This window comes from Papio anubis, chromosome 20 (genome assembly GCF_008728515.1).
Source record: "Papio anubis isolate 15944 chromosome 20, Panubis1.0, whole genome shotgun sequence".
Lineage (NCBI taxonomy): Eukaryota > Metazoa > Chordata > Mammalia > Primates > Cercopithecidae > Papio > Papio anubis.
Window position 1 is genome coordinate 16,557,039 of NC_044995.1, and position 23,337 is coordinate 16,580,375.

Genomic DNA, 23,337 nt, shown 5'->3' on the forward strand with positions numbered 1-23,337 from the left:
TACTTTTGGCTGGGAAAGTTCCAAACCATGATCTCATAACAGCCCTCAGAGGTAGGTTTGCTTTTCCTCTTTTTACAAATGAAACTGAGGTGCTGACAGGGGAAAGCCACTTCCATTAAGTTACAAAGAGTATTGGTGGCTCCTGCCCAGTAGAGATCACTGAGTAGGGAAGATCACTCTGCTGGGAGAACCCAGAGATTCATTACATCTGTCTCCTGCCTTTCTTAAGGTCCTAGTGTCTGTGTTTCCACAGAAAAAAAAAGGAAAACGACAATGACAATAAATCTTTCTTTTTCCCTCTGCATGAGCCACTCTTAATTCTGTATTTTTTTTTCTTTTTTCTTTTTCTTCTTTTTTTTTTTTGAGACAGAGCCTTGCTCTGGCGCCCAGGCTGGAGTGCAGTGGCACAATCTCGGCTCACTGCAACCTCCACCTCCTGGTTCAAGTGATTATCCTGCCTCAGCCTCCCAAGTAGTGGGGATTACAGGTGCCTGCCACCATGCCCAGCTAATTGTTGAACTTATCTTTTCCAAAATACAGTGATTCAGACCGGGTGTGGTGGCTCACGCCTGTAATCCTAGCCCTTTAGGAAGCTGAGGTGAGTGGATCACCTGCAGTTAGGAGTTCGAGACCAGCCTGGCCAGTGTGGTGAAACCCCATAGAGGTTTCAGCATGTTGGCCAGGCTGGTCTGAAACTCCAGGCCTCAAGTGATCTGCCTGCCTCAGCCTCCCAAAGTACTGGGATTACAGGCATGAGCCACTACACCTGGCCTTTTTTTTTTATTTCTAAGAAAAGAGATTTTTTTTTTTTTTTTTTTTAAGATGGGAGTCTCACTCTGTCTCCAGGCTGGTCTCGAACAGCAGTGGCGCCAGTAACCTCTGCCTCCCGGGTTCCAGCGATTCTCCTGCCTCAGCCTCCCGAGTAGCTGGGATTACAGGCACGTGCCACCACACCCAGCTGATTTTTTGTACTTTTTAGTAGAGACTAGGATGGTCTTGATCTCCTGACCTTGTGATCTCCCCACCTGAGCCTCCCAAAGTGCTGGGATTACAGGTGTAAGCCAGTGCACCCGGCCCTGTTAATCTAATTTTCTATCTGGACACCAATATCACATTGTCTTTTTTACCGTAGCTTTATAATAAGTCTTAAAGTTAGGTAGTGGAAATCCTCCAATTTTATTCTTCTTTTTCAAAGTTATTTTGACTATTCTAGGTACTTAACATTTCCATAAGAATTTTGGAATCAGCTTTACAATGTTTACTGGAAAAAAAAAAAAAAGCCTGACACGATTATATTTAGGAACACATTAAATCTACAGATTAATTTGGGGAAATTGACACTTTAACAGCATTAAATCTTCTAATCCATGAACCTGGTATATCTTCCAATTTACTTAGTCATTCCTTAACTTCTATCAGCAATGTTTTTTAGTTTTCAGTGTATAGGTCTTATACATCTTTTGTCAGATTATCCCTATGTATTTCATATTTTATGATATTATAAATGTTACTAAAATTTTTTAAATTTCTAATTTTTGTTTACTTATACTTAAAAATACGATTGACTTTTGCATATTATTCTGTGATCTTGTAAAAATCATTTATTAGTTTTAGGATTTTCTGTAGATTTCCTGGACTTTTTTTTTGTGACAACCATGTTATTAGTGAATAAAGACAGTTTTATTTTTCTTCCTTTTCAATTGACATGACTTTTGTTTCCTTTTCCTGCCTATTACATTGGCCAGGACTTTCAGTTACAATATTGACTGGGAGTGGTGAATGCAAACATTCTTTTCTTTGTTCTTAATCTTTGGTGGAAAGCATTTAGACTTCTAACATTAAATGTCTTTCAAATGTTCTTTTAGCAGGTTAAGGAAGTTTCTTTCTATTCTTAGTTTGCTGAGGTTTTTTTTTTTTTATAACCCTGAATGGATGTTCACTTTGTTATTTTTTTTGAAATGAGCCCTTGCTCTGTCACCTAGGATGGAGTGCAGTGGTGCAATCTTGGCTCACTGCAACCTTTGCCTCCTGGGTTCAAGCGATTCTCCTGCCTCAGCCTCTTGAGTAGCTGGGATTATAGGCGCCTCCTACCACACTTGGCTAGTTTTGTATTTTTATTAGAGACAGGGTTTCACAGTGTTAGCCAGGCTGGTCTGAAACTCCTGACCTCAGGTGATCTGCCTGCCTCAGCTTCCCAAAGTGCTGGGATTACAGGCTTGAGCCACCACGCCCGGCCTCTTCTCTGTTTTTTTCTTGTTTAGTCTGGTTAGAGGTTTATCAGTTATATTGACCTTTCATAAGGACAATTTCTGGTTTCACTGATTTTTCCTGTTTTTTTTTTTTTTTTTCTGTTTTTAATTTCATTGATTTCTGCTCTGTATTTTTTTTTTTTTTTCCTTCAGTGCTTTGGATTTCATTTACTTTCTTTTTCTACAATGTTAATGTGGAGGGTTAGATTTGAGATTTTCTTTCATGACATATGTGTTTGCTAATGTAAATTTACCCCCTAAAAACTGTCTTAATTGCTTACATACAGTTTGTTATATTTTATTTTCATTAAGTGAAAAATATTTTCTATTTCTTAATACTACTTCTTTGACTCATGGATTATTTAGAAGTGAGTGATTAATTTCCAAATATTTGGGCCTTTTTCCTAGACATCTTTGTTATTGATTTCTACTTTAATTCTATTATGATCAGAGAAGAGTAGCATTATTTTGCATTTTTGCAAATCTCTTTAATGTCCAACTTGAAGGAAAATGACTGGATCTTAATGTCTGCTTTTTCTTTCTGCTTTTTTTTTTTTTTTTTTGAGACAGAGTCTCATTCTGTTGCCCAGGCTGGAGTGCAATGGCACAATCTTGGCTTGCTGCAACCTCTGCCTCCCGGGTTCAAGTGATTCTCCTGCCTCAGTCTCCTGAGTAGCTGGGATTACAGGCGCGAGCCACTGCACCCGGCTAGTGTTTTGTATTTTAGTGGAGACGGGGTTTCACCATCTTGGCTGGGCTGGTCTCGAACTCCTGACTTCAGGCAATCCTCCTGCCTCGGCCTCCCAAAGAGCTAGGATTACAGGCGTGAGCGACTGCGCCCGGCCATTGTCCGCTTTTGCATTCAATGTGCTGTGATAGTTTGTTTCGGTTAACGTATATCAAAAAAATGTAGCCGCACACATATAAGTAGTAGTAATATGGAAGTGTATTTAATCTGCTACCATGAGCTTGACAGCTTCCCAAATACTTATTGCCTTTCAGATCAGAATGATGTGGATATCTATGACTATAATTTTTCAGTATAACAAACGTTTCAACATTTGGAAAGCTGTATAACTCACTGCACCAATATTTTCCAAATTCCTGTTGCATGATGCTATAAAACTATGAATGGGTAAAAGATCCATGCAAAGTGCAATATAGGCCAAGGGATTTTACTGTAATAGCATGGAAATAATTCACTGATATGGTTTCAGACGCCATGTTGCAACTAACCTTTAAGAAACTTCCACTTGTAGAGTTTTGGTGTAATATTAAAACAGGAAGATTCCATTAATCTGATGACTATTAGCTAGATTGATTTGGGGCAAGGGCCAATAGTCTTACTTACCATCGTTTTTGCACTATCAGTGCAAATATTAAGAGTAAAATTTTGAATAACATCTTAGTATTATTATAAAAATAGTTTTGACCTCAGGGACCCCCTGAAGGGATCAGGGACATGCAGGGGTCTGCAGTCCCACTTTGAAAACTTCTCTAATAAGGAAAAAGAGAAAAATCCAGTGTTTTCCTGCAGGAATTAGAAAGGTGGAGCATTGATCCAGCCAGAAGGTTAGAGCCAAGGTGAGACCTGAAGGACAAGTAGTAGTTAGCTAACAAAGGTGAGGAGAGCCAGATGCAGTGGCTCATGGCTGTAATACAAGCACTTTGGGAGGCCGAGGTGAGCAGATCACGAGGTCAGGAGATCGAGACCATCCTGGCCAGCATGGTGAAACCCTGTCTCTACTAAAAATTCAAAAAATTAGCTGGGCGTGCTGGCGCACACCTGTAGTCCCAGCTACACAGGAGGCTGAAGCAGGAGAATTGCTTGAACCTGGGAGACAGAGGTTGCAATGAGCTGAGATTGCACCACTGTACTCCAGCCTGGGTGACAGAGTGAGACTCCATCTCAAAAAAAAAAAAAAAAAAGAAAGAAAAGGGAGGAGAAAGACATTCCAGGCTTTAAAAAAGCAACGCAAGTGGAAGTTTGTGTGGGAGACATGTAGGGTGAGAACAGGAGTTTTAGGTTGAGATAGGAGAGGAAGGCTTGAATTATAGAAAGTCTTGAATGTCACCTAAGGAGCTTACGATTTATCCTGAGGGCAAGGGACAACCCATGAAGGGTTTTAAGTGGCAGGGAGTGGGGGATGGGGGAATGACTTAACAAGATTTGTATTTGTTTAGGATGATCATGGTTACTGTGCTGTAAAAAGGGACTCAAAAGGATAAGACTGAGCAAGAAACCCAGAAAGCTGTTGGAAGAATGCAGTTGAGAGGTGGTTGCCAGAATCACTTGTAAAATGGTTGTGAATTTAGAAATAATTAGATTGATTTGAGAGATATAAAGAACATATAAGCAATGAGATTAAGAGAGTAATTAGAGCCGGGTGCAGTGGCTCACGCCTATAATCCCTGCACTTTGGGAGGCCGAGGCAGGCGGATCACCTGAGGTCGGGAGTTCGAGACCAGCCTGACCAACATGGAGAAACACCGTCTCTACTAAAAATACAAAATTAACTGGGCATGGCGGTGAATGCCTGTAATCCCAGCTACTCTGGAGGCTGAGGCAGGAGAATCACTTGAACTCGGGAGGCAGAGGTTGTGGTGAGCCAAGATCGTTCCATTACACTCCAGCCTGGGCAACAAGAACAAAACTCTGTCTCAAAAAAAAAAAAAAAAAAAAAGAATAATTAGAAAGAGGGGTGAAAGGAAAAAAGAGGAACCCAGGATGACAGTCCTAGCTTGGACTGCTGGATGATGGCATAGTGTTTGACTAGAAGACATAGGAGGAGGGGCATATTGGAAGGAGAGTGACGAGGTTAAGTTAAGGTACCTGTGGGACATTCGAGTGGAAATTTTCCCTAGTCAAATGGGTACATGGGACTGGAGGTGACATACTTTCTGATTCCATTTGCATGACATTCTTGAAAACACAAGATTAGGGGAACAGAGAAGAAGTCAGTGGTTTCCAGGGGTTGTGGGGGAGGGATACTACAAAAGGATAGCATGAGAGAAGTTTCGGGGTGATGAAACTGTATCTCTACTGTGGAGGTGGTTACATAAGTCTATACATATCAATTTTACTGTATTTTTTTTTTTTTTTTTTTTTTGACACAGGATGTCACTCTGTTGCTCAGGCTGGTGTGCAAAGGCACAATCTCAGCTCACTGCAACCTCCACCTCACAGGCTCAAGTGATCCTCCCACCTCAGTCTCCCAAGTAGCTGGAACTACAGGTGCACACCACCATGCCTAGTTGATTTTTTGTAGAGATGGGGTTTCACCATGTTGCCTAGGCTGGTCTCTAGCTCCTGGACTCAAGTAATTCTCCTGCCTCAGCCTCCCAAAGTGCTGGAATTATAGGCATGAGCCACCACACACAGTCTATTTTGCTTTTTTTTTTTTTTAAGATAAACGTGAATCTTTTAATAGAATCTGCTTTTCTGTTATTCATGAATATATATATACATAGAAGGGCAATGGTTTTGGATAGGAGACTCACATAATAAAAATATCAATTCTCTCCAAAAGTTAGTTTAAAAATATAATGCAGTCCCTCCAAAAATATCAGGTTTTTATCTAGAATTAGAGAAATTATTATAAAACTTGTTTAGAAGAATGAGAAAAGCAAGAACAGCTAAGAAAACTCTGAAAAAGAACAGAGTAGGGAGGCACCACTGACCTGAGTACATATATATATATATATCTCGCCAGGCTGGAGTGCAGTGGTGCAATCTCGGCTCACTGCAACCTCTGCCTCCCGGGTTCAAGTGATTCTCCTGCCTCAGCCTCCTGAGTTTTTCAGAACTTTCTTAGCTGTTCTTGTTTTTTGTAATCCTGAGTAGCTGGGATTACAGACACGCGCCACCACGCCCAAGTAATTTTTGTATTTTTAGTAGAGACGGGGTTTCACCATGTTGGCCAGGCTGGTCTTGAACTCCTGACCTCGTGATCCATCTCAGCCTGTCAAAATGCTGGGATTATAGGCATGAGCCACCACGTGTGGCCGACCTGATTAGATATTAAAACAGAAAACCTCAGGCCGGGCGTGGTGGCTCAAGCCTGTAATCCCAGCACTTTGGGAGGCCAAGACGGGCGGATCACGAGGTCAGGAGATCAAGACCATCCTGGCTGACACGGTGAAACCCCGTCTCTACTAAAAAATACAAAAAACTAGCCGGGCGAGGTGGCGGGCGCCTGTAGTCCCAGCTACTCGGGAGGCTGAGGCAGGAGAATGGCGTGAACCCGGGAGGCGGAGCTTGCAGTGAGCTGAGATCCGGCCACTGCACTCCAGCCTGGGCGACAGAGCGAGACTCCGTCTCAAAAAAAAAAAAAAAAAAAAACAAAAAAAACAGAAAACCTCTAATGAAAACAGTGTGGTATTAGCACACGAATGGGTAGGCCAAAGGAACAGAATAGAGACTCCAGAGCAGACCCAAATGCATATAGATATTTAGTATATGATAAAGGTTGCATCTCAAATCATTGGTGACAAGAAAGACTTTTTAATAAGTGATACTGGAGTAAGCTGACAACTCTATGGAAGAATATAAAATTAAACCCATTCTTCAGACCACACAGCAGGACAAATGTAAAAAGGTCAGAGATCTAAATTTTAAAACATGAAACCATGTAACTACTAAATGTGAATGAATTTATTCATTTATGTTTTCAGTTGAGACCTGTCTCAACTGGCTCTGCCGTCCAGGCTGGAGTGCAGTGGCATGATCTCCGCTCACAGCAACCTCTGCCCCTTTGGTTCAAGCAATTCTCCTACCTGAGCCTCCTGAATAGCTAGGACTACAGGCACACACCACCACACCTGCCTAATTTTTGTAATTCTTTGGTAGAGATAGGGCTTCCCCATTTTACCCAGGCTAGTCTTGAACTCCTGGGCTCAAGCGATTCTCCTGCCTTGGCCTCCCAAAGTGCTGGGATTACAGGCATGAGCCACTGTGCCCAGCCGATGAATTTCTTTATAACCTGGCAGTGGTCAAATTTTTTTGCTACCTGATTCAAATTACAGAAGCAATAAAAGAGAGGACTGATACATTTGACTACATAATAATTAAAATTTTATGCTTGACAAAAATACAATGAACAAGGTAAGAAAACAAAAGAACAGAATTCATAGAAAATGCAAACCCTTATATGAACAAATAATTGATCTCATTTATAATACTACAAATGCAAAATAAAACTGTATTGAGATACCATTTGTCACCTATCAGATTGATAACATACTCTGTTGCCAAGGTTGTGGGAAAACTGGCACTCTCACACTGCTAGTGGGAATGAAAAATAGTACATGCCTGCCAAGCGCGGTGGCTTATGGGCCGGGCGTGGTGGCTCATGGGCCAGGCGCAGTGGCTCATGCCTGTAATCCCAGCGCTTTGGGAGGCTGAGGTGGGCGGATCGCCTGAGGGTGGGAGTTTGAAACCATCCTGACCAGCATGGAGAAACTCCATCTCTACTAAAAATGCAAAATTAGCTGGGAGTGATGGCACATGCATGTAATCTCAGCTACTCGGGAGGCTGAGGCATGAGAATCGCTTGAACCTGGGAGGCAGAGGTTGCAGTGAGCTGAGATCGTGCCATTGTACTCCAGCCTGGGCGACAAGAGTGAAACTCCATCTAAAAAAAAAAAAAAGTCAAGTAAGAAAAGTAAAATAAAGAACAGTGTGAGCTGGGCACAGTGGCTCATGCCTGTGATCTCAATACTTTGGGAGGCTGAGGTGGGAGGATCACCTGAGGTCAGGAGTTCAAGACTGGCCAACATGGCGAAACCCATCTCTACTAAAAAATACAAAAATTAGCCGGGCTTGGTGGCACACACCTGTAATCCCAGATACTTGAGTGGCTGAAGCAGGAGAATCGCTTGAACCTGGGAGGTGGAGGTTACAGTGAGCTGAGATCGATGACACTGTACTCCAGCCTGGGTGGCTGAGTGAGACTCCGTCTCAAAAAAACAAAACAAAACAAAAAGAAGAAAACACAGTGTGAATAATATGCTATAATATGCTACCTTTTGCAAGAGAAGGAAAGGGAAATGCACAGACACGCACACTTGTATATGTATGTCTTTGCATATATTTTCAAAAAGAAATGATGGAAAGTTGAATGAAAACCCTATAAAAATGGTTACTCCCAGGAGAAGGGAGGAAATGTGGAGAGGACAGGGATGGCAGCTAAAGCTCTGTGAAGATAACTTATTGTCAAGTTTTGACTTTGGAACTGTGCAAATGTTTTACAAAATTAAAAATATTAAACAAAGGCAGTTCCTCCCCTAGTACTCAAATTATGGTCTCGAAATTCAATTTGGGGCCAGGCCTGTGGTTCACACTTATAATCCCAGCACTTTGAGGGTCCAAGGCAGGAGGATCACTTGAGCCCAGGAGTTTGAGAGCAGCCTGGGTAACATAGGGAGACCTTGTCTCTACAAACAATTTAAAAATGAGCTGGGTGTAGTGATGCACGTCTGTAGTCTCAGTTACTTGGGAGGCTGAGGCAGGAGGATCGCTTGAGCCCAGGAGGTCAAGGCTGCAGTGAACCATGATCATGCCACTGCACTCCAGCCTGGGCAACAGAACAGGACTTTGTCTCAAAATGAATAAATAAATACAATCTGGTAATCATAGGAATTGTGGCTCTTTTAGAAATGGATGATTCTAGATCTGGGTAGGAAATATACCATAAACCGAGACAGCTCCCATTGGTCTAAGGTTTGACCACTTCAAATGGTTAAAAATCCATGCATTCATAAGGATTTTACATACACTCACACACACGCACGCACGCACACACACATTTTGATTACCTTTAGAGAGAACATACTAAAACTGAAAATTGAAGCATTTAAGTTGCTTTTTCTGTATTAACTACAATTTAGGGTAACCAGAGAATTAATGAGGGGATGCTTCTTTGTATAATTGCATTATAGTTAATAAATGAAGATAAAATAATACATTAAAAATCTCCATTTTGCAAAACCGTAGTGAAATAATAGAACTAGGCCGGGCGCGGTGGCTCAAGCCTGTAATCCCAGCACTTTGGGAGGCCGAGACGGGCGGATCACGAGGTCAGGAGATCAGGACCATCCTGGCTAACACAGTGAAACCCCGTCTCTACTAAAAAATACAAAAAACTAGCCGGGCGAGGTGGTGGGCGCCTGTAGTCCCAGCTACTCGGGAGGCTGAGACAGGAGAATGGCGTAAACCTGGGAGGCGGAGCTTGCAGTGAGCTGAGATCCGGCCACTGCACTCCAGCCTGGGCTATAGAGCGAGACTCCGTCTCAAAAAAAAAAAAAAAAAAAAAAAAAAGAAATAATAGAACTAGGCAGATTTCCAGATTTAGCCAATAAATGGTATGGGACATATTTATACTGAAAATTAATTGTTACCTGAAATTCAAATTAAACTGGAGGTCTTGTATCTTAGTTAGCAACTCTATATCAAGGTAATGATCAACAGTGGATATTAACATCATTGAGACAGATGCAGAAACATCATTTGATAAAGTTAAACATCTATTTATGATTAAACAAAAGTAGAAGGAAACATTTAATACAATAATGTATACTTTCAAAAATGCTATGGTAAGCATCATACTTAATAGCAAAATACTGAAAACAAGCTGGGTGTGGTGGCTGATGCCTATAATCCCAGCATTTTGGGAGGCCGAGGGAGGCAGATCACTTGAGCCCAGGAGTTCGAGACCAGCCTGAGCAAAAACCCCATCTTTACAAAAAAAATACAAATCAGATGGGCATGGTGGCATGTACCTGTAGTCCCTGCTACTTAGGAGGCTAAGATGGAAGGATTGCTTGAGCCCAGGAGGCAATGGTTGCAGTGAGCTGAGATTGTGCCACTGAACTCCAGCCTGCGTGACAGAGTGAGACTCCCTCTCAAACAACAACAAAAACCAATTGAAAGTATTTTCTTTGTGATCAAAAGCAAGACTAGGATGCCCCCATTGTATCTTTTATTCAATTATCTATTGGAAAGCCTAAAGAAACGTTATAAAGATGAGAATGGAAGGAATTAAACTAATTCATAAGCAATATGATTGTGTGTGTAGAGAACCCAAAAGAATCTACAAATAACATTGTTTAAATAATAAATCATTTTATTGATTGACTCCTGGTTTTGTGACAGGCAAGCTAGCTGACTTCCTGTTTTGATGTGGTTCAGAGCCAAAGAAGAAAAACCCCTTACTCAAGCTGTACCTTACCTAATCTCCAGCCAATCAGCATCAAAGGCCCAAGGAGCTATTAACCACAAGTTCCTGCTTTAGGGGGCTAGGGACTTCACCAAGGACCCACAAGTACAGCTAGGCTTGTTTCAACTTTTCCTTATTTTAATGCTAAAAATCATGCCCAGAGATGATTTAAAATGCTAATGTTACATGCAATGTGTGAAAAAGCATGTTGAACCACTGTGCAGGCACCAAAGAAATCCCTCCTAAACATTCGATGACAAGCACATCACAGAGGCTAGGCCCCTATAAGACAGATCAGCCTGCTCCCTTTGGGGTGTAGCCCACCCTTTTCTTTTTGCAGTGCTGACCTCTCTTGTGCACAAGCTAAAATAAACATTCTCTTTTTCTTTTTCTTTTTTGTTTCGTTTTCTTTCTTTCTTTCTTTTTTTTTTTTGAAGTGACGTCTTGTTCTGTTGCCCAGGCTGGAGTACAATGGCGCAATCTCAGCTCACTGCAACCTCCGCCTTCCAGGTTCAAGCAATTCTCCTGCCTCAGCCTCCCAAGTAGCTGGGATTACAGGTGTGCACCACCACACCCAGCTGGTTTTTTGTATTTTTAGTAGAAATGGGTTTTCACCATGTTATCCAGGCTAGTCTTGAACTCCTGGGCTCAAGCAATCCACCTGCCTCGGCCTCCCAAATTGCTGGGATTACAAGGGTGAGCCACCACACCCAGCAATCTCACTTGATTTCTATCATGAGAAATTAGAAGAACCAAGGATGATTGTAACATCTCCTGGTACCCCAGATGGGACCCTCATTTTAGGTCCCCACAGGACTTAGCAAGACTTCCTGGAGGACAGAGGCAACTGACCAGGTGGTAACAAAGGTGGTCACTCTGGACCATTGCTTTGGTGTTGGGGCTTTGGAGAGTCAAGTCTGGACCCTAGGTGAGTCTACTCTTCTCTCTCTTTCTCACCAGATGCCCAGTAAATGACATGGCCAGGATTATATCTGTTCATCTCTGCGTATTTCTTACCCTTTCCAAGATTTGAACCTTTTACCAGTACAACAATGAGTTAGAACTATTAGAACTACTAGAACATCTTGTCAAGTCAAAGGAAAGGTTAGACTGAACTTAATACATTAATCAGTAAACCTATCTGGAGTGTTCAAGAACTGACCAAACCAATCCTTGCCTTGACTTATGTCTGACGTTGATAAGGGCCTCTTTCTTTCTTTTGTCTCTCCTTCTCTCCCTCATTTTTGGAAATTTGGGTGGGAAGTTGGGGGTGATTCCAGTTAGCCCTTCTGGGAAACTTGTATGGGCAGTTGGAGTGATTCTGGCTGATCCTTCTGAAATTGGTCTAGGGAATAGCCTGTGGGCTAGGTACCAGCCGGCAATCTGGAATTCTCTTTTGTTTCAAATACTGAAACCACTCAGTATTTTCTGTGACTCTTTTCTTCTTTGTGGAGCCTGGACGTTTATAATCTGTTTTGTCAATTGTCTGAATGGAAATGTGTTCTTGTTTCTGGCCCTTGTTGCATGGGTGAAGCCACCCTCCAGGATTCTTGGAAGGAAGCCTTACTCATTAGGCCAGATGAAATTTTTCCTCTGTTTGTCTAGTACATCATCTCGTTTCTTATTAGAGTCCATGTTAATAAATGTGGCTGTAGAGTAAGTTCTACTTGGAGCTGATGTAAAATCTACTGCTTGCTAGACTTTGTGGGTTGAAGCTGGCAAATCCAAGAGCTAAAGGCTGTCAAGCCCCCTCGTTCTGCTCTCCTCCCTCTGTCCTCCTTGGCTTGCTTAGTTCTTGCCAGGGATTTGAAGGTCTGGGCTGAATCAGACCAGGATGTGTGCTGAGATTGTGAAGGTTGTCAGAGTCAGAGGCTGCATCCCTCACCAGGCCTCTTGATTACAGGACACCAGCTCTACCATGGGAAACACTACAGACGTCCCAAAAGATTCCCCCCTTGGATGTGTCCTCGGTAATTGGGACCAGTTTAAATGAGATATTACAAAGAAAAAGAAGCTCGTGTTCCTCTGTGATGTTGCTTGACCTCAGTATCCCTTGGGATACCAAGAGAAATGGCTTGAGAATGGGGTCCTTCAGTTACAACACCATTTTCCAATTGGATATATACTGTAAAATATTCTAATAAATAGCTTGAGATTCCATACATGCAGACCTTCAGGAAATTAGGATCTCAAACTCTAGGACTCGTGCCAGGTTTATATGGCACCTCTCAAGCAACAGCTGAGAGATGAGCCAAGTTCTGTCTCAGATTTTAACCCCTAAGGCTCAGTTCTCTCACTATTTTTCTAAGGGCAGGGTGGAAAGCAGGCCCCTCTGCTACTGTGGATCCTTTCTCCTTCTGTCTGGAGCCTCCTCCATACCACACTGGGTCAGGAAGGCTTTCCCCTTCTACTCCTCAACAACCCTCAGTGCTGTCCCCAGTGTGCCTCCAACTGGGCTCCAAGTCAGCGCCCTCCTTCACTTCCCCACCATCCCAGGGCTACTTTCCCCCCGGGGAGGTAATGGGTGGAACTAGAGGTGCAGCTCAGGTACATGGATCCTTATCAACGTCAGACATAAGTCAAGGTAAGGATTAGTTTGGCCAGTTCTTGACAATCCAGATAGGTTTAGTGATTAATTTATTAAGTTTAGTCTAACCTTTCCTTTGACTTGACAAGGTGTTCTTGTAGTCCTAACTCATTGTTGTACTCCTGGTGAAAATACTCAAATCTTGAAAAGGCTAAGAAATATGCAGAGGAGATGGCCGGATGTAATCCTGACCATGTCATTTACTGGGTATCTGGTGAGGCAGTCCCAGAGCAGAACCCCCAGTAGGTTTATGCGGATGATAGGGACTGGTTAAGGATAAATCACTTCCTTAATTGCATGTCAGAGGAAATAAGGAAGTGTCAGACAAAACCAGTAAAGTATAGTAAAGTAAAATAATTGCTCAGGAAGTGGATGAAAAATCCAGCTGTGTACCTTAATAGGCTCTCTGAGGCTTTCAGAAAGTATAGTAGCATAGACCCAAAGACCAGTGAAAGCCTAACACTTCTGGCCATGCATTTGTATAACCCACACTGTGCCAGACATTTGGGAAAAGCTTCAAAAGCTGGAAGCTGACCCTTAGACCTCTGAAGCAACATTGGTAGCAGAGGTCTTCAACATTTTTCACAATTGGGACCAGGCAGAGAAGTAGGAGAAAAATGAGAGAATTAAAAGACACACATTTTGGCTGCCATAATCACAGGCCCACCTTGAGGTGACCTTAGGTAACAGAGAAACCTGGATGGCGGGGCCAACTAAACCCCACCCAATGTTGGTGGAAATGGGGTGCAACCAGTGTGCTTACTGTAAAAAGAAGAGGCACTAAAGAAAGGACTGTCCATTGTTTTCTGGGAAGCCAGGATGGAGTGGACCTCCCCAACCCACTCCTCTTGTTGCTGGCCTCTCAAATAAAAAGGCTACCCCCTTTGAATGAGGGGTTCTCAAATACTTATCTGCCTCCAGTCCTGAAGAGTTCCATCACCGTCACTACTGCGGAGCCTTGGGTCACCCTCAATATGGCAGGTAGGAAAAGTGAATTCCTTATGGATACCAGAGCCTCCTACTGTGTCCTGACCCACCCTGTTGGATCTCTGTTCAGTGCCAATTGTACGATGACAGGAACAGATGGTCAACCCAAGGTAAGACAGTTTACCTTTCCTTTGACTTGTAAAATTGGATCTAAGGCTATCACCCATTCCTTCCTATATGTCCCTGAGTGTCCCCTTCCTTTAATGGTTCATGACCTATTATCTAAGTTGGGAGCTTCAGTTTCCCTTCAGGGGAATGACATACAAGTCTCAGTGCTCCCTGAGAAAGGAATCCATTTACTGGCCCTTTTGGCTCCCCAAGATCAGAAGCTACCCCCAGTCCTAGAAAAGATACTGATTTGAGTGGAAAAGTCTGTACGGGATACCAACATTTCAGGACAGGTCATCAGTGAGGAGAATATTAAAATAAAGCTTAAGCCAGGCCTACCCTACCCATGCAAGCCAAAACACCATTTGAGGCCAGAAGCTCTACAAGGGATATGGCCCCTTCTGGAAACATTTACACAGAACAGACTAATTCAGTCCTGCAGTCCCCTTGTAATACACCAGTCCTGCCTGTGAAGAAACCAAAAGGAGAATACCACTTTTTTCCACACTTTAGAGTAGTGAACGACTCAGTTGTTCCCACTCATCCTTCAGTCCCTAATTCATACACACTCCTCTCAAATTCCTGAGTGCACACAGTTTTACACTGTGCTGGATCTAAAGGATGCTTTCTTTTATATATGCTGTATCCTGACTTCACCTACCTTTTTGCCTTTGAATGGAAGGATCCAGAGACCCAGGAAACTCCCCAATATACTTGGACAGTGCTACCCCAGGGGTTTCCAGATAGCCTCCACCTCTTTGGGCAAGCCCTGGAAGTCCTAATTCAGAAGCTAGGGCCTGTCCAAAGGCCAGTGACTTACTTTTAAAACCAACTGGACCCAGAAGCCCAGGGGTGGCCTGGCTCTCTTAGGGCAGTGGCAACCACCAGCCTCCTGGTCAGGGAGATCTCCAAACTCATGCTAGGCCAACCCCTTGAAGTTTATACTCCTTACTAGGTCCAGAATGTGTTGGAAATCAAAGGGAGCCACTGGCTAACTGGAGGAAGGTTAACTCAAAATCAAGCCCCACTGTTAGAAACCTCAGACTTGACCTTAAAGATATATGAGTCCTTGAATCCTGCCACCATCCTTCCCTTACCTACCTTGGGGACACTGGAACACACCTGTGTGGAAACTTTTTTTTTTTTTTTGAGACGGAGTCTCGCTCTGCCACCGGGGCTGGAGTGCAGTGGCCGGATCTCGGCTCACTGCAAGCTCCGCCTCCTGGGTTCACGCCATTCTCCTGCCTCAGCCTCCCGAGTAGCTGGGACTACAGGCGCTGCCACCTCGCCCGGCTAGTTTTTTGTATTATTTTTAGTAGAGACGGGGTTTCACCGTGTTAACCAGGATGGTCTCGATCTCCTGACCTCGTGATCCGCCCGTCTCGGCCTCCCAAAGTGCTGGGATTACAGGCTTGAGCCACCGCGCCCGGCCCTGTGTGGAAACTTTAGAACAGATCTAGTTGGATAAATTTACGGGGCACCCCTTGAGAGAATCCAGATGAAGAGTGGTTTACAGATGGGAGTTGTTTTGTAGAAAATGGAGCCTATAGGCCTGGCATGGTGGCATGCCACCACACCCAGCTGATTTTTTGCATTTTAGCAGAGATGGGTTTCACCATGTGGCCCAAGCTAGTCTTGAACTCCTTGACTCGTGGTACACCTGTAATCCCAGCTACCCAGGAAGCTGAGACAGGAGAATTGCTTGAACCTGGGAGACAGAGGTTGCCTTGAGCCAAGATCGTGCCATTGCACTCCAGCCTGGGTGACAGAGCGAGACTCCGTCTAAAAAAAAAAAAAAGAAAATGGAACCTGGAAAGCAAGACATGCTATTGTCAACGTTCGCTGGACCAGAGAGGCAAAATTACTTCCCCCAAGCACTTCAGCTCAGGAAGCAGAGCTCTAAGCCTTAGTTAAGGGCTCTCCAGCTTGGAGAAGGGAAGAGACTTAATATATATACTGATTCTAAGTATGGATTCCTAATGCTCCATGCTCCTGCAACTGTCTGGAAAGAGAGGAGAATGCTAATTGCCAGGAGCTCCCCGATAAAACACAGGAAGCGATTTTATTCCTTCTTGAGGCATTCAGCTCTGCATTAGTCCATTCTCACACTGCTATAAAGACATACCTGAGACTGGGTAATTTATAAACAAAGGAAGTTTAATTGACTCACAGTTCTGCATGACTGGGAGGCTTCAGGAAACAACCATGGCAGAAGGTGAAGGGGAAGCAAAGAACGTCTTACATGGCAGCAGGAGAGTGAGTGAAGGAAGCCACACACTTAAGTTATCAGATCTCATGAGAACTCACGTACTATCATGAAAACAGCATTGGGGAAACTGCCCCTGTGATCCAGTCGCCTCCCACCAAGTACTTCCCTTGACATGAGGAGATTACAATTCAAGATGAGATTTGGGTGGGAGCACAGAACCAGACCATATTAAGCTCCCTGCCCAAATAGCTGTTATATCCTGTAAAGGGGAACAAAAAGACGATTCTTTAATTAGCCAAGGAAACAACCAGGCTGATAGAGCCGCCAAACAGGCAGCTCGAATGGGACCATTTTGGCCCTTGTAATTGGTCTCTCCACTTTGCCTTCAAATCCCCAGTACAGTCAAAAATTGAGCAGATGAAAGAGGGTATAATTTAGATAGTTAGGGTGTCTAGAAGATCAGCAACAATGCCTGTTCCTACCAGAAGCCGACCAATGGAAAGTCATCAAAAGCCTTCATGAGGCAACTCATTATGAGAGAGACTCACTATGGAATTTAATCCAAAATCTCCTCGTGGGCAAGGCTTTAAAAGCTACAGCATGACAGGCATGGTGGTTCACACCAGTAATCCCAGCATTTGGGGAGGCAGAGGCAGGAAGATTGCTTGAGCCCTGGAGATCAGGACCAGCCGGGGCAACATGGTAAGGCCCTGTCTCTACAAAAACATTTTTAAAAGTTATCTGGGCATGGCAGAATGCATCTGTGGTCCTAACTACTTGGGAAGCTGAGGTGGGAGGATTGCTCGAGCCCGGGAGGTTGAGGCAGCAGTGAGCCAAGATTGCACAATTGCACTCCAGCCTGGGTGACCAAGCGAGACCTTTCTCAACAACAACAACAACAAAAGCCCCAGTGGGCTGAGTACAGTGACTCACACCTGTAAGCCCAGCAGTTTGGGAGGCTGAGGTGGGTGGATTACCTGATGTCAGGAGTTCGAGACCAGCCTGGCCAACTTAGTGAAACCCCGTCTCTACTAAAAATACAAAAATTAGCTGGGTGTGGTGGCAGGCACCTGTAATCCCAGCTACTCGGGAGGCTGAAACAGGAGAAATGCTTGAACCTGAGAGGCAGAGGCTGCAGTGATCGAAGATTGTGCCACTGCACTGCAGCCTGGGTGACAAAGCGAGACTCAGTCTCAAAAAGTAAAAATAAAAAAGCCACAGTGGACTCTGTAACTCAAGCATGTGAAGTTTGTCTTAGAAAGAATTCCTGAGCCCATCCACTGACTGCCCCAGTGCAGCATAAGGGGACCTATCCTTGAGAAGACTGGCAAATTACACAGATACCCGCTAAAGGGGAATTCAAATATATTCTGATTTTTATAGACACTTTCACAGGCTGGGTGGAAACTTTCCCCATACAAACAGAAAAAGCAATTGAAGTTTGTAAATGACTGCTTAAAGGCCGGGTGCAGTGGCTCACGCCTGTAATCCCAGCACTTTGGGAGGCTGAGGTGGGCGGATCACCTGAGGTCAGGAGTTTGAGACCAGCCTGGCCAACATGGTGAAACCCCATCTCTACTAAAAATACAAAAATTAGCTGGGCGTGGTGGCACGGGGCACCTGCAATCCCAGCTACTAGGGAGGCTGAGGCAGGAGAATCGCTTGAACCCTGGAGGCGGAGGTTGCAGTGAGCTGAGATTGTGCCTTGCATTCCAGCCTGGGTGACAAGAGCGAGACTCTTGTCAAAAAAAAAAAAAATAATAATAATAATAAAAACCAAACCAAACAAACAAAAAGTAAATGGCTGCTTAAACCAGGAATTCCTAGGTTTGGGCTTCCAGCCTTCCTACAAAGTGACAATAGGCTGTCTTTTATCACCTAGGTCACCCAAGGGCTGTCTAGCAGTCTTAGCATCCAATACAAACTTCACTCTGCCTGGTATCCTCAATCTTCCGGGAAAATTGAGAGAATGAATCAAACCCTTAAAAAGAACCTTGGCTACAGTATGCCAAGAAGCCCAGAAATCATGGATTAAGTGCCTCCCTCTTGCCTTACTAAGAATAAGATCCACCCCAAAGGGGAACTTAAACCTCAGCCCTTTTAAAATGACCTATTGGAGCAGTCTTTTCTCAAGACAAACTTTCTAATAGATGAAGACTTAAATCAGGCTTTGAAATACATTATCAACTTGGGAAAAGTTTAGCAGACAATATAATAATAAAATATTACCCTAGCTGGGTAAGATGGTTTTGGATCATTTCCCTATTAACCCAGGTGCACAGGTCATACTCAGGATACGGTGAGGGTCTGGCATGAATCATGCTCCCACTGTACCCTCCTCTTTTTTTTTTTTTTTTAGATGGACTCTCGCTCTGTCGCCCAGGCTGGAGTGCAGTGGTGTGATCTCGGCTCACTGCAACCTCCGTTTCGTGGGTTCAAGCAATTCTCCTGCCTCAGCCTCCCAAGTAGCTGGGACTACAGGCACATGCCACCACACCTGGCTAATTTTTTGTATTTTAGAGACAGGGTTTCACTGTGTAAGCCAGGATGGTCTCGATCTCCTGACCCTGTGATGTTCCCGCCTCGGCCTTCCAAAGTGCTGGGATTACAGGCGTAAGCCACTGTGCCCAGCCACTGTACCCTCTTCTATCTTACTGTAACCTCTTCCTTTTAGTCTGGGTGCAGGGTGCCTGGAGTCACAGTAGCCCTGGGCATATAGTGGACCAGGTGAGGCAGGCCTTGGAAAGGCTAAGAATCTCCCTCAGTTCTCTTGCTATGTGGTGTTGGACAACTGCTTGGCCTTACCCTCCATAACATGGTTCCTTCCTTTCTTAAGCCCTTATTAGCTATCTTTCTTCTTTTAATCTTTAAACTATGCTTCTTTAACCTGCTGGTAAAATTTGTGTCTTCCAGATTACAGTAGTTTCATGTGAAGTTAATCATCATGCAAGACTTCCAGATTACTTATTAGCTGAACAGGAAGATGTTTGTACAGTCACCAAACCTCCTGTTGCACTTGGATAAATACTACTGGGCAAGTAGAGGTTAACACCCAGGCAGTTTACAATCAGGAAAGTGTTTACACTCTTGGTAAAGGAGAGTCAACTTAGTGTATAGAATGTGTCAGATCAACCTTACCCTTGTAAGGCTTATAACTTGGTTCCTCCCTTTCTTAAGCCTTTATTGGCTATCTTTCTTCTTTTAATATTTAAATTTTTTAATCTTTAAATTTTTAATTTTTAAACCATCCTTGTTTAACCTGCTGGTAAAATTCACATCTTTCAGACTATAATGCTTTCATGCCAAGTAAATGGTCTTGCCAGGCTTCCAGCCTGTTTCAGAGACCACTAGCCCAGAGCCGTATCAGCCCCTTCAGCAAGCCACAAGAAATTCCTACTCCTCCTGGAAATAGATGTAGGGACTATGTCTATGCTTAGCAGAAAGTAGTTCCAGAAGAGACCTTTGCCCAAAACCCCCTTAAGAATAAGGAGAATGAAATCTCTTGGCTGGGAATGAGACTGAGACAGCTGGCTGGCTTCCTATTTTGAGGTAGTTTAGTGAAAAAGAACAAAAGCTCCTTACTCAAGCTGTAGCTTATCTGCAGCGGGATAATTAAGGAATCAGAGAGACCGAGGGGTTGAGGAGGAATTATTTAATTATTCAGGTGCTCCGACCCAGTCGAGGTAACATCCAAAGGACTGAGCCCTGAACAAATAGTCGAGCTACCTTTTAAGCATTTCGTGGGGCCAGGGGAGATCTGTGCAGGGGGAAGCATATCACAGAAGTGAGAAACAAAGACAGTTATTCAATTGAGACATGCATTATATCATTTCTTACTTTTCAAGGAACAGCATGTTTTACCACTTGGGATCATCTGTCTAGTGACCTTGCAGCTGCACAGCTAGAGAAACAGAGTCTTCACAATGCCTGAGAAAGGTAGAGATAAGGCTCACTAGCCACAGAAAAACAGGCAGTTAATTTTAAAGGACTCCAGCTCTTTCTCTTCCTCAGAGGGAATTGGGTTTTCTTACATCTAACTGAGTTTTGCTTACACATTCTTTATTTCTTTTAATTCCTGTTCTATACCTAATCTCCAGCCAGTCAGTGTCAGAGGCCCAAGAAGCTATTAACCACAAGTTCCTGCTTTAGGGGGTTAGGGACTTCCCCAACAAGCTGCAGGAACAGCTTAAGTTTCAACTTATAGTGATATTTTCCTTATTTCAATGCTAAAAATCATGCTCAGAGGTAGAGATTTAAAATGCTAATGTTAATGCAATGTATGAAAAAGCATGTTGAACCATTGTGCAGGCACCAAGAAATCCCTTGTTAACACATGATGACAGGCACATCACGGCATCTGGACCCCTACAAGACAGTTTGACTTGCTCCCTGTGGAGAGCAGCCTACCCTTTTCTTTTCACGATGCTGACCTCCCTTGTGCACAAACTAAAATAAACTTTCTTTTTTTTCTCTTTAATGCTGTATCTGGTAATCTCACTTGATTTCTATCTTAGGAGACTACAAGAAGCCAGGGTGATGGTAACCTCTCTGTCAAGATGACATAGATTTATTTTTCCTGGCTCCTCTCTGCTAAAAACCCTGGAATGATAGACATCCTTAAGAGGACTCTGAAACATAGAAAGAAGGAAAACTGGCAAGGGGCCTTAGAACTCGAGAAACATCTCAGTGGCCCAGCATCTCTCAATTTCTCACCCAATGACAGGAGGTGGTCTAGATCCAGCGTCTCCCCAGCACCCTATCCAGCAGCAGAAAGCACCCAGGTAGGTGCTTTCCCCACCCTGGTGGATGGCGGAGATTAAGGAAGAACCTGCTGGCACCACACAGCCCAGGGAAGTACTCTCTACCCTTTTGTGCCAGTGTCTCCTACTCCTAACCTAGCAGTACCAAGCAGGCCCCAAGAAAATGCTTTTAACATCTGTTGGTGGTACTAACAGGAATTGGGTGTGAGCTCAACCAGCACCAGGCAAATGAAATAGACCAGAATACTAATGCAAGGGCTCTGAAAACTAAATTGTCATTGGAATCACAACACACAAAAGTAGGCCAGGACCTGCATGCTAACCTAAAAAGAGTGACTGCTAAAATAGAAGAGTTAAATAGGATCCAGGATCTCCTCTCATAATATCAGAAATGTCCAGGATCTAATTAAAAAATCATAAATAATATGAACAACCAGAAAAATCACAACTTGAATGAGAAAAGCCAATAAACAGTCTATCACTGAGATGAATCAGATTTTGGAATTATCTGACATAGATCTAAAGTAGCCATCATAAAAATGTTTCACCAAACAAGTACAAAATTCCTTGAAAAGATGGGAAGAAAGGAAAATCTCACCAGAGAAATGGAAAATATGTTTTTAAAGAACCCAATGGAAATGATAAAACTGAAAAATATAATAACTAAAATAAAAACTCTCTGGAAAGGCTTAAGAGCAGAATAACCATGACAAAGGAAATAAGAAGTGAACTTGAAGGTAGAACAATAAAAATTACCCAATCCAAAAAACAGAGGGACAATCAACTTTAAAAAAGAGAAACAGAAAATGACTAACAAGGGCTCAGAGAACCCGCAGGACAATTACAAAATAGCTAACATTTATATTATCAGATTAACAGAAGGAGAAAAGAAAGTGGGGCTGAAAAATAGTTGAAGAAATAATGACCAAACCTTCCCAAATTTGGCAAAAGACATAAACCTACAGATGCAAGAAACTAAACAGAATAAATCTGAGGGACTCCATGCCAAAACACAGTATAACTAACTTATGAAAACAAAGGCAAACAAACAATGAAACTATCTTGGAAACAGCTAGAGAGGAATTATAAATTGTCTATAGGGAACACCGAAAAAATGACAACAAATTTCTTGTCAAAAACCATGGAGAAGAAAGCCTGGAACTATACTCTTCAAGGGCTGAAAGAAAATAACTATCTGCTGAGAACCTTTTTTTTTTTTTTTTTTTTTTTGAGACAGAGTCTCGCTCTGTCCTCCAGGCTGGAGTGCAGTGGTGTGCTCTTGGCTCACTGCAACCTCCATCTGCTGAGTTCGAGTGATTCTCCTGCCTCAGCCTCCCAAGTAGCTAGGACTACAGGCGCCCACCACCATGCCTGGCTAATTTTTGTACTTTTATTAGAGACAGGGTTTCACATGTTAGCCAGGCTGGCCTGGAACTCCTGACCTTGTCATCTGCCCACCTCAGCCCCCCAGTGCTGGGATTACAGGCATGAGCCCCTGCACCCAGCCAAGAATCTTATATCCAGCAAAATTATCTTTGGGGAATGAAGAAGAAATGAAAAGCTTTTAGATGAAGGAAGACTACAAGACTTTGTCATCAGCAGAATTATTTTTAAAGAAGGATTAAAGGAAGTTCTCCAAACTCCAAATGTTACGGGAAAAGGCTCAGAACTTCAGAAAGGAAGGAAGAATAGCAGAATGGACAAAAATATTGATAAATATAGCAGATTACCCTTCTCATGAGTTTTTAAAAATCGTAGTTGGTTGAAGAAAAAATTACAGTATCATCTGATGTCTATAGGAAGAGACAATACTTAAAATAGTTATATATGAATATACACACATGTATAGGTGGGAGGGTAAAAGGATGTATATGGATGTAAAGTTTCAACACTTCAATCAAAGTGGTAGAATATCAATAAGTTGGATTATAATCAGTTGCATATGTATATTGTAGTACTAGAGCAAGTGCTAAGAAAATTCTACAAATTATGTATTCAAAAATAAATCAAAGTGGAATGCTAAAAATTGCTCATATAACTCAAAGGAATGCAAGAAAAAATAAGAATGAGAAACGGAGCAAATGGAAGATGAATAATAAAATGATAAACTTAAGTCTAAACATATCAATAACTACTTTAAATGTAAATAGTCTGTCTACTTACATGAAATAAAAGACCAGAGATAGGTAGAGTGAATTTTAAAAAATGACCCAAGTAGATA

At 43.0% G+C, this 23,337-nt stretch overlaps 1 long non-coding RNA gene across 1 annotated transcript; it reads left to right on the forward strand.

Moving 5' to 3' along the window:
* Window positions 1-11,091: 11,091 nt before the first annotated feature.
* On the forward strand, window positions 11,092-20,833 carry LOC110741935. Its single transcript, XR_002518979.2, has 2 exons — window positions 11,092-14,149; window positions 19,270-20,833. It is a non-coding gene; the product is annotated as an uncharacterized LOC110741935 (long non-coding RNA).
* Window positions 20,834-23,337: the final 2,504 nt, after the last annotated feature.